Here is an 11815-nt window from a genome sequence, read left to right on the forward strand (position 1 = left end):
ATCTGTCATCCTTTACTTATTTGCAGATGTTACTCGTCAATCCGGACTTTAAATTAAACTAATGTAAACAGTTTACAAAACACTTTGACTGACAAAAAAAAAAAAAAAAAAAATCTGAAAATCTCAAATTCAGTTTACAATCATAGTTCCCTTCACAATTTTCATAATAACTGTGAGGGATTCTGGTGATTTAAAATCAATTCAGAGATGGACTGATGAAACAGTCCCTTAGAATCTTCAAAATAAGTTGCTTTGTTATACAAGCATTTTTAAAAAATAAAATTTTAAAAAAATTATCTGTATCGTATGGCCCAGTATTTTCATGTCTGACTAAAGTCTCAAAACTAATTTAGGCCATGATAGTATACAAGAGAACTACAGATGCAAAATACATACATTTCATTTACTTCTGTAATAATTCTTAATGTAATAATTCTGTTGGTGGACAGACAGGTTCTGCATGAACATGTAGTATTAAGTGTGTGATTGTTTTCAGAGTGTGTTTAAGTGTGTCTGCATGCAGTTGAAGGGCTTTTAAAACAATCCAGTTTTTGCTAGTTCAGTTAATTCTGATTACATCATGACAAATTCACAGATTACAGCCGTTATTAGTTGATCAGACCAATTTTAATGACGTCAAGCACATGAACATAAAGAGTTTTTTAAGCTTCTATGCATTGTACATAGGCTCAACATTTTCCTTGGCTGATGCAAACCTGAATAAAACAAAGAAATTGGCTGAAGATCTTCCGCTCTGAGCCCAAGGCACAGTTATTGTCTCTTGCTGTTACAGGAGTTTGGCCTGTTACAGTACTTCAGCTCTGGGACGGAAATTCATATAAAAGTTAAATTACAAAAATAGCCCCTATGACATTTAAAATCCTATTATTCATCTAAGCAGGAATCGTTCAGTGTTCAGTAGGCAGTTGTTGAGCACTTTAAACAGTGACTCTGGAAACAGCTCTGATTAACCTGAGAAAGAACGAGATTTGCACAATTACAGGTCTTTTCCATTGTTCAGACAAACATGACATTTAAACTCAAACATACTTTTCCTGTTCAAGTGCAGACGATCATTTCCATCACACAGTGATAATATTCTACAACACAAACACATCAGTAAAACAATAATTAAATTATATAAAATTACACTAAAATACAACACATGCTTTAAGAAAATAATTAGCCAAGAAATTCAAGGAAATAGTAGTGAATCTTTACCTTGAACACCACACAGGTCTCCATCACTCCTCACGGGAAATGCAAAAAAAAAAAATTGCATTAAAAACCTAATCAACATCTCAGATGCTTTCCAAAAGGCAGAATGTAACACAATTGTTGTAACAGTACAAAGAAAAACTTGACTTTTGCACATTTCAACAAAGACATTCAGTGGAATAAACAAACATCTGAAATCTATAATAAAAAACTAACACTGTTGTTTCATCAGTGGTATTCAGTCAGTAACAATTATGAAATATATAACAATAAATTACATAAACACATATTTGCCATTTAGTAGCTGCTTCAATCCAGTGTTTGTTTTAGTGCAGTTTTACAGTTTTTCAGCTCCTGATATTTTATATAGCATCCCTTGCTGGATTTGAACCTTTGCTTTTTAACCACGAACTTTGTTATGCAAACATTAGTGCAGTGTGTGAAATGTTTCATTTCTCAAGTGTTCCTGGGTAAAAATGCCAGTTTAGAGTTAACAAAGCTACTTGAACAAGGGAGGTCTGCTGCTGAAATGAGGTGTACAACAGCAACACCCAAACTCAACATACTGGCGTTTTCAACATGAATGTTCCTCTCTGTCCCAACTGACAAAAATGTTCAAAGAAGTTTTGTTAACTTTCCCAAAAACTTAACAAAATGTTTTTTTCTGAATGTTTTTTAATGTCTCAAACTTTTCTTGGTTATGTGAACGTAAACATATTCCATTTCATAATTTTGAAAAACTTATGTGAACGTTACTGTTAAATGTTCTTTGAACATTCTGAAACAAGCAAGCTTATAAAAAACAGTTAATGAATGTCTAAATGAACTAAAACATTTCAGGGGGAAAAACTGCCCCATGAATGATGTATAAATAATGACATTTTAAGAATATTATTAAAAACAAATAACTCTGAATTACTATTCTATAAATGTTACTGGAAGAAAATCTTGCCAGAACATTAATTAAAGTTCTGGGAACTTTCTCTTTTCACGGCCAGTGCCCACGTTGTTTAAATAGCAAATGCACTCATGCCCATATGTTTGCGCATAAACTTGCTGGTCTGAAAACGTGTTGTGTTCAGGTGCATTGTTGGCGTGTTGCTATTTTGAGGCAACTGAAAACGACTCCACCATTGACCAAATGAAACCTGGGCTGCGTTCAGCCCCAACAAAAAGTTACTAAACGTTTTTAAAGGAAACGGTGGTGCGTTGAACACCATGTTCTGATGACACAAGAGTTTCAACTATGGCAGCTGAGAAGGCCATTCTTTGTGTTCTTTTTGAAGAATTGATATGTTACATTTTTACTATAAAACTCTTACGACAAACATGTCTTCTAATATCTTCAATTGTTGCATATACCGAGCTGCAGCAGACACATTTGTAATTGACTTTACCTGGACCCATTGTGCGAGCTGTCCATTTAATATTGCGTGGTTTATATACATGTTGATGCTGATTGGGCTGACATTTTTGACACACCCACCAAATGAGAGAAAACGGTTTGAGCTTGAACGTGCCCCTGGTCTAAAGTCAATGGTGCAGTTTTTTTTGTTATTTAAAGGGGGTGTTAGTAATATGCATTTATAGGCGAGGTACAACCCTTTTAGACCATGCACCTGGTACGCCCACCATTTGTCCCGTCGTTAAACTAGCAAAAGTGGATTTTGACATGCCCTAAGTGCACCTGCGCCATGTGCTTCAGACCGTGTGCTTAGATCATCAAAATAGGGCCCTTAATCTGATTAAGGACACCCCATCAGCGACAATCATCTGCAGCGCCTCTGTCCGATTAAGGAAACCTCATTGTTTTTATCCATCTGTGGAGATCTCCTAAAAGGCCACTTCTATATTCCCCTGAAAGAAAAAAACAGAAAAAGGAAAAACAAATGATCAGGATTAATGATTCAGTTACAAAACCCTTAGTTATAAGGTTAACAAAGTACACATAGTCAAACATGGGTTGCTAGAAAAAGCCTTAAGGTCATCATTAAGTATTTTCTCTTAATTGCTTTAGTGTTTCCTTAAGTTCTGTTACATGTTACAAAGTGAGTAAACAGCTCCCTCAAATTATCCACTGAACTCAAATGCAATGGCTGATTTCCTGTTCAGGAAGTGAAGAGCTGCATTTTAGTGATAGAAATAAAGTAATACATTTTAACAGTATGATCTGCTTTCAAACAATAAAAAAAAAAATGATGCAACAGCAATGGATACTGTGCAGTTTACTTAAATTTGGCATACTTTTTTTGGCATACTGTCAAACAGCAAAAAAAATTTGTTACTGAAAAAAAAAAAAAAAAAAAAAAATCTATATACACAACTTATCCTGCAGCCTAGGGTGAAGTCAATAAGTACATTAACAACGATTAGACAAATATAATGTAATTTAATGGAAAATTCTGTGGCATGGCAGGATTTTAAGCAGCTGTGAGCTGTGCTCTGTCAGTATGCATACAACTCAGATTTCAGATTTTAGGACATTTGTGTCTTTAGTAATCTCCATAACTCAAATATTCAACTGTAGTAAAAGTTAAACATGTAAGTAAGTGGTCGGTTACGTTATGTTTATGGGAGATGTCGTAACTATAGCAACTGCTTCCCTTTTGCCATGTTAACATTAAATGCTTAATATAAACACTTAAGTAAATAAATCCCTTGCTTCAGGGAAATTTTCCCCTTAGAGATAGGGTTTTCATGCAATGATTCATGCAATGATTCAGAGCTCACAGTATCTCACCTGATCATCGCCAGCTGTCCAGGTTCCTGTTTGAACAATAACAACAAACTCTTACTTTGGTCAATTAGAATAAAAATATATACTTTTACATAGTTTTAAAGATTGTTTTTGCACAATAAATCTCATATTTACATTTTGTTCAATCAGCTGTATGCAGCACTTGCCTTGTCTCCTAGATCTCCAGTGGCGATAGTAAATCAAACCAACAGCAACGAGCAGCAGAAGAACAACAACAGCAACAACTATTCCTATTACAGCAGCTGGAGACAGACCTGAACCTGGAACAGCTGAACACAGACATTATTACTAGAGATCAACTGATAATCAACTCTACCAATACTTCTGAATGACATTTACATATTTCTACTTTCAGTAGAAAGTTCTATAATATTGATTTTTTCTGTAAATGGCGCCATCCGGTGTTTTTTTTTTTTTTTTTTTTTTTTGAGCAACAGCAGCTAAAACAGTGGAGTTCACATGAAAACTGACTATATTGTGCATTTTTCTTTATTAGTAACAATAGACTTCAAAATTATAAAATTTGCAATGACAAAACTGTGAAAACTGTCTGTCACTTTGAAGTGCATAAGTTGATAGAGATGATCTATAATGAAAACATTTAGCACTATTTCAAACTGTTTTCTAAATCTACTCAAGTGAAAATTAACTGAATGACTCAATGACACTCACCAGTAACAGAAACACTGAAGCTCCTAGTGATGCTGAATCTGCTGTTGTTGATCTTCAGTTTATATTCTCCAGAGTCTGTGTTTCTGGTGTTTGTGATGGTCAGAGATCCAGTCTGATGATCCAGCTTCAGTCTGTCTCTGAATCTCTCATCACACTGAACATCTGTACAGATCTTACTCTGATCTCCAGTGATTTCAGAAATGAGAGTGTCATTAAAATACCACATCAAATCGTTTGGTTTTCTTCCTACACCAGGATCAAAAGTGACAGATTCTCCTTCCTCCACTGACTTTCTCTTCATTTTATTTCGTTCAGTAGCAGAAACACCTGAAACACAAACCAACAGATCACTGAAGGATGTTGTTTTGGGGGGACAGACACATAACATAAGGACAGTGGATATGAAAAAAATAAAAAATGCTTTGAATTTCAGTTTGAAAAGCATAATTTATCCACATTCTGTGATTATGAATATATTTTAAGTCAAGTCACTTTTATTTATATAATACAATACAAGCTTTTGAGAGGTTGTAAGAGGTATAAAATAAAGAATTACCACTGTGATGCATAATGTCATGTTTGCAAAGGTAGATCAGGTTGATCAACTCGTTCTTCTTAACGATCATTATTGGACTCATAGTTAGAGTTGCTAGAGTTGTGTTTACAGCACCTCAGGAAGCCTACACAGCTAATACTCGGCGGTTATAGTAAGAAGCGTTTAATTTCTGACATGTCTGACATTTCTTTAAGCGGTAGACCAATCACAACACTCTGGGGCCGGCTGACCAATCAGAGCAGACTGTGCTTTTTAGAAGGGGGTACATGTGGTCTCTCCACCTCAACGGACGGTGCAAAAGAATAGGGATAGGACTCGGGAAGAACTCATGTTCATGGATGTGATTATTAAAGGTGCCCTAGATTATGTTTTTAAAAGATGTAATATAAGTCTAAGGTGTCCCCTGAATGTGTCTGTGAAGTTTCAGATCAAAATACCCCATAGATTTGTTTTTTATTAATTTTTTTAACTGCCTATTTTGGGGCATCATTATAAACGCGCCGATTTTATGCTGCGGCCCCTTTAATTCTCATGCTCTCCGCCCACAGAGCTCGTGCTTGCCTTAAAGTTTACACAGCTAATATAACCCTCAAAATGGATCTTTACAAAGTGTTCGTCATGCATGCGGCATGCATGCGTCGGATTATGTGAGTATTGTATACTGTTATATTGTTTACTTCTGATTTTGAATGAGTTTGATAGTGCTCCGTGGCTAACGGCTAATGCTACACTATTGGAGAGATTTATAAAGAATGAAGTTGTGTTTATGCATTATACAGACTGCAAGTGTTTAAAAATGAAAATAGCGACGGCTCTCTTGTCTCTGTGAATACAGTAAGAAACGATGGTAACTTTAACCACATTTAACAGTACATTAGCAACATGCTAACGAAACATTTAGAAAGACAATTTACAAATATCACTAAAAATATCATGTTATCATGGATCATGTCAGTTATTAATCGCTCCATCTGCCATTTTTCGCTGTTGTTCTTGCTTGCTTACCTAGTCTGATGATTTGGTTGTGCACAGATCCAGACGTTAATACTGGCTGCCCTTGTCTAATGCCTTTCATAATGATAATGTTGGGAACATGGGCTGGCATATGCAAATATTGGGGGCGTACACCCCGACTGTTACGTAACAGTCAGTGTTATGTTGAGATTCGCCTGTTCTTCGGAGGTCTTTTAAACAAATGAGATTTATATAAAAAGGAGGAAACAATGGAGTTTGAGACTCACTGTATGTCATTTCCATGTACTGAACTCTTGTTATTCAACTATGCCAATATAAATTCAATTTTTCATTCGAGGGCACCTTTAACATTACTGTAGTATGAAGCAGAGCAGGAGTGAGTGTTGCGGAGCTGAACGAGGAGCTGGAGCGATTGCGCAACACACGCCGAGCAGCGGGACTTTTATTATGACAGTCGCCGGCGCCGCTTCCGCTTTTCCGGTCATGAGTATGAGGTAACCCAGCTCTGTTTATCATATTAGATACATTTGAGTGTGTGAATGTGTGAAAATTATGTTATAACGTTACTCTGTGCGTTCACTCGGCGGCTGTTACACACTGCAGTAAGACAGATCGATTTTACAATATCATATTAAATGCTGGATGGCTTGTGTTGATAAATGGCATAAACTTATTGTATGATGGAGAAAATACTGTATTACTGTTAATAAAAATAAAGCTGCATGTGATTATGCTATGTTAACTACTTGACAAAATAGTGTTTTTCTCTGAGGCATGGTAAAGCATGGTACTTGCAAAAAAAAAAAAAAAAAAAAAAAAAAAAAAATCAAGAAAATTAGATTTAAACAATAAGACTAAACGTGTTGAGCTATATAACAATCTGTTTTCTGCCTATAAATATATCAAAACAGTTGTTCCCTTGTCTATTAATACATGTAAATATTAAAGCGTCTTTGGTGTTTCCATGGTTTTTACAAAATAAAACATGATGCAATTGACAGGCGACTCCTCACACGTCCCGGAGCCTTGGTTAAAATTGCAATTTTCTCATGATTTACAAATAGTTGGAAATATTTGGGATATTTTAAGTACTCAAGTGAACAAAATATATAACACTGGCCTAGTGGTTTTTGGATATTTTACTGCAAAAATATTACATATTGCACCTTTAAATGTACAAGACTTGCTTTATAAACAATGACTCACCTTGAACGGTAACACTGAAGATCTGTTCACTGTCGCTGCTGCCACTGCTGATGATCTTCAGAACATAATCTCCAGAGTCAGTGTTTCTGGTGTTCATGATGGTCAGAGATCCAGTCTGATGATCCAGCTTCAGTCTGTCTCTGAATCTCTCAGTACCTTCATTACACTGAACATCTGTACAGCTCTTAATCTGATCTCCATTGATTTGAGCGATGGAGTGTCATTAAAATACCATCTAATTCTGTCTTGTTGGTTTGTTTGAACACCAGTGTTTAGAGTGACTGAATCTTCCTCCTTTACAAACACTCCACCTGTATCAACACCAGACACAGATGAAGAAATGAGCAGTTAGTTATAAGCCAATGAAAATTACACAAAAATATGTCTGGATTCATAATGCAACACGTGCAAACAGCAGAATGTTCTTCTGAATGCACTGATTTACACATTCACTCATCCGACAGATATACAAATGACACACAAAACTCCACAGGCGCACATGTACAGTTGCAAATTAAAATCAAATGTAGCTGTCACATGGCGTTTATGCTTGTAACTAAAGCCTAAATTGCTAGCCTTTAGTAGCCTAAATTAAATCTGTTCATCATATGAAGCGATCGAAGTCTCTTCAGAATATTTGAACTAAACCGCTCAATTCATATGGATTAGTTTTACTATTGAAAAAGAGTGTGTTTCACTTCTCTTTGAAACACGCAATACAGACTATATACTTTTGCGGTCTCAACTGCAATTTCATAAGGATGCACAAAGCCTTATCGCACTATCGTTTTAAATGTGCCATAGAACGCTTTTTCACAAGATGTAATATAAGTCTAAGGTGTCTCCTGAATGTGTCTGTGAAGTTTCAGCTCAAAATACCGCATAGATTTTTTTAAATTCATTTTTTTAACTGCCTATTTTGGGGCATCATTATAAATGCGGCGATTCAGGCTGCGTCCCCTTTAAATCCTCGCGCTCCCCGCGCCGGAGCTTGCAACTCTATAATACATTGCATAAACAAAGTTCACACAGCTAATATAACCCTCAAAATGGATCTTTACAAAGTGTTCGTCATCAGATCATGTAAGTATAGTATTTATTTGGATGTTTACATTTGATTCTGAATGAGTTTGATAGTGCTCCGTACCTAAAGCTAACATTACACACTGTTGGAGAGATTTATATAGAATGAAGTTGTGTTTATGAATTATACAGACTGCAAGTGTTTAAAAATTGAAAATAACGACAGTCTTGTCTCGTGAATACAGTAAGAAACGATGGTAACTTTAACCACATTTAACAGTACATTAGCAGCATGCTAACGAAACATTTAGAAAGTTTACAAATATCACTAAAACTATCATGTTATCATGGATCATGTCAGTTATTATTGCTCCATCTGCCATTTTTCGCTATTGTTCTTGCTTGCTTACCTAGTCTGATGATTCAGCTGTGCACAGATCCAGACGTCCTGCCCTTGTCTAATGCTTGAACATGAGCTGGTATATGCAAATATTGTGGCCATACATATTAATGATCCCGACTGTTACGTAACAGTCGGTGTTATGTTGAGATTCGCCTGTTCTTCGGAGGTCTTTTAAACAAATGAGATTTATATAAGAAGGAGGAAACAATGGAGTTTGAAACTCACTGTATGTCTTTTCCATGTACAGAACTCTTGTTATTCAACTATGCCAAGGTAAATTCAATTTTAAACTCTAGGGCACCTTTAAGTAAATTTGACAGATACTTTGCCAAAGCAATGGTGCAGAACAACACTGGGACATTTTTATGTAATTACAAGAGGTTTTAAAATATATTCAGTTTTTTAATGAAACTGTGGCAACACAGATAAGACTATAGTGGTCCGCCAAAGTGTAGGTATTTGAATATCTCAAAAATGCTTCAACCAGACTGAATGAAAGGAGTCTATGCAAGTGTGCTGTGTGCGTTAACTCGCTGTCTGAGACAAAAGAGAGCTGGTATCAAGTGTATTGATATTGAAAAGTGAAAAGATGTTGAATGTTGATAAGTTTTTTTTTTTTTTTTTTTTTTTTTGACAACACTTAAAGGCAGGGTAGGTAAAAAATGTATAAAAAAACTTTTTTTCAAAATTTGTTTAAACTTTATTTATATATCAATACATAATTAAAATGTAAGTACTCTGAAAAGAAAGTATAAAAATCGAGTGTCTGTAGACCTCTCACGACTGTTTTAAAACAGCTCATTATTTCCATTCACTCTACCCCCTCCCTTCTGGGCTCCTTCCAAAGCCACGCCCCCAAAACGCATGAACGCGCGACTCCGACCACTGAGCTGGAAGACGCATTATTTACCTGAGACGAGCGGAGAGGAAGGAGCACAGTGCATGAGGTGACTCATGTCAGAATCACATGTAATAAAAATAACTTTATAATTATGAAGATAAACAAACAAGATGTATTTTAGTACTCACTATCAAGCTAGCATATTGATATTGGTAAAGTTTAAAATATATATTTTTTGATTCGCTAACGAGCTAGTTATCTATAAGGCAAAGCTAAAAACAGGTTGCATGATACACGTTTTTCCATTACCATCATTTACACTGTGATGAAGATGAATTTCATGTAAGATTCATAACATATACGTTGTTCTACAGATAAACAGAGTAACATACACTCAAATATCAACTCACAACTGCATTGCAGACACAAAATAATAACACACACATACAACAAAGTGTGTACGACACACACAGATACAAGATAAAGACATCAGTAAACATAGGTAGAGAATATAAAAACAAAACAAAGGCGAAAAAAAACGTGCAGGTAAACTTACAGGTGAACATGGTAAAAGAGTTAGACAGAGGGTAAATATAGTTCTAAGAAAAGTTCCTAGATGCGGAGTAACGTTAGGCCTACTATCTGTTAAACATGTATTTAGTTATCTAAAGCAAAATTATGCACAATTCAACACTTAGCTATCATCTTGAGCTAGGCCTATAGATTATTTATCGTCTCTACTACGCTCGCTAAGTAATGTTATGTTAGCTATATTACGCAGCTACGTGTGCTAATGACACATGCTTCATGAAAAAATAAACAAAAAAATATGATGATCAAAATACAAAAAGAAAGATTTACCTGTCCAGCAGAAATAAAGCCACCAAGGAGTCACTTTCCAGCCCCTTGAGTTCCCTCAGTTGAGAGGGACTAAAATCTTTGCGTGGCAGGGGGAGCTGCCTCGGGACCTTCCGTGGTTATATGCGCCTGCCTCGGGACCTGCCTCTGTTATATGATGCATATATGATAAATGCCGATTGATGCATGCGTGCAAACTGTGCACAATCCTGCTCTCAGTTCTCGCCATCGCTGGAAAGCCACGCCGATATTAACTCGCGTTTTATTTCTTTGTTTATCCAAAGACTTTTTGTTCATTGCCTTTTCGTGTACTGTTACTGTCTTCCTTTTTTTGCCTGGTTTGCCTTCACTAACTGCATAGGCCGGTACTGTGAATTTTGCTTGCTGTTTCTCTGCCATTGTTTTGGTATTCCTAGGATCCATGCCTCTTGAATTCCCCAAATCAAACGTCGCGCGCAAGTGGGCAGGTATGTGTGTCAAAAGGCGGTTGCCATGGTTGCGAGAGAGTGACAGTCGCCTAAGCCAATCCTATGTTTCGTCCCGGATGGAAATAATGAGCTGTGTTTAATACAGATTAAACGGTCTAGAGTCACTCGATTTTTATACTCTTTTTATCAGAGTTCTTACATTTTAATTATGCATGGATATATATAGAAAGTTTAAACAAATTTGGAACAAATTTTTTTGCCTACCCTGCCTTTAAGAAGCCTAAAGATTGGGGGCTTTTGAAAAAGATTTCAGAGCTGGAGCAACAGAAGCCACAACCTTGCTCCGCCCCTTGATTACACACTCAAGGAAAAGAAAAACTTTTTTTTTTAAAAATCATATACAACCCCTTTAATGATGCAATTTAAATCTACAAGACTTGCTTTTCAAACAATGACTCACCACGGATGGTAACATTGAAGGTTTTTTCACTCTCGCTGCTGCCGCTGCTGATCTTCAGTTGATATTGTCCAGAGTCTGTGTTTCTGGTGTTCATGATGGTCAGAGATCCAGTCTGATGATCCAGCTTCAGTCTGTCTCTGAATCTCTCATCACCATCTTTACACTGAATGTCTGTACAGGCTTTACTCTGATCTCCATTGATTTGAGCGATGCGAATGGCATTAAAATACCATCTAATTCTGTCTTGATGGTTTGTTTGAACACCAGTGTTTAGCGTGACTGAATCTCCCTCCATCACTGACACTCTCTCTGTATCAACACCCGAAACACCTGAAGAAGAAATTAAGAGTTCATTATGAGCTAAACAACATTATACAACAGGAAAGTGTTGTGAAAATGTTTTTGTACAGAATAGAT

The 11815-nt window shown here is 36.2% G+C and overlaps 1 pseudogene; it reads right to left on the reverse strand.

Moving 5' to 3' along the window:
• Window positions 1-608: 608 nt before the first annotated feature.
• LOC125261483 lies at window positions 609-11492 on the reverse strand (annotated as a pseudogene).
• Window positions 11493-11815: the final 323 nt, after the last annotated feature.

The sequence above is a fragment of the Megalobrama amblycephala genome, unplaced genomic scaffold (assembly GCF_018812025.1).
Source record: "Megalobrama amblycephala isolate DHTTF-2021 unplaced genomic scaffold, ASM1881202v1 scaffold417, whole genome shotgun sequence".
NCBI lineage: Eukaryota > Metazoa > Chordata > Actinopteri > Cypriniformes > Xenocyprididae > Megalobrama > Megalobrama amblycephala.